Here is a 990-nt window from a genome sequence, read left to right as displayed (position 1 = left end):
AAAAAATCATTTTTTAAATATAGATATTTAATACACAAGATGTCTGAAAATGTATGATTAAGATTCTTTTGTTTTACCTGAAATTTGATATTTAAATTAATTTCGAAAAACACACTTACCTTGAGAGATTCGAACCTAGGATCTCTGGATCATGAGTCTCCTACCTTACGTACTACACCAGGGCTCGGCACGAAATGCACATTTCGGCCGATTTTCGAGTCGGCTCCGCCTCCCGCTATTCCCCTCACCGCACCGCCCCGCGCGCAATCCAAATGCCGCTCGACGCTTAGGAATGTACTAAGGCGCTCGTAGACGTAAGGGACATTCGTTCGGGGCGCTCGACACGCTGTAATCTTTATTCTATTTTTTTTTCGCTCATTACATACGAAACTAATAGCGAATTCAGTTGAACGTACTAGTGCACATTAGTGTACATTAAAGCCGTTATACGCAGATTTAATCCGTGTAAAAGTAAAATGCAAATAATTTAAATTATAAAATACAGATTTTACATAACGGCACAATAACATCTATTATAGATTTCATGGTTTAATTCCGTTTTAAATCTGCGTATATAACGGCTTTAATGTACACTAATATGCACTAATACGTTCAACCGAATTCGCTATTAGTTTCGTATGTAATGAGCGAAAAAAAAAGATAGAATAAAGATTACAACGTGTCGATTGCCTCGAATGAATGCCCTTTCCATCTACGAGCGCCTTAGTACATTCCTAAGCGTTGAGCGGCATTTGGATTGCGCGCGGGGCGGTGCGGTGAGGGGGATAGCGGGAGGCGGAGCCGACTCGAAAATCGGCCGAAATGTGCATTTCGTGCCGAGCCCTGTACTACACCATTCCTTCAGCTGATAAATTAATAACTTACAGTATATTTAAGTTTGCCGACAGTCATTAATCGAACATAGCGCGACGTCGGCCCAACCTACATTAGCCGACACTTACTTAATGACGACATTTGACCAATGTCTGG

The sequence above is a fragment of the Trachymyrmex cornetzi genome, unplaced genomic scaffold (genome assembly GCF_001594075.2).
Source record: "Trachymyrmex cornetzi isolate Tcor2-1 unplaced genomic scaffold, Tcor1.1 scaffold609, whole genome shotgun sequence".
Taxonomy (NCBI): domain Eukaryota; kingdom Metazoa; phylum Arthropoda; class Insecta; order Hymenoptera; family Formicidae; genus Trachymyrmex; species Trachymyrmex cornetzi.
The sequence above is the reverse complement of the archived record's forward strand: the minus strand, read 5'-3'. Positions refer to the sequence as shown.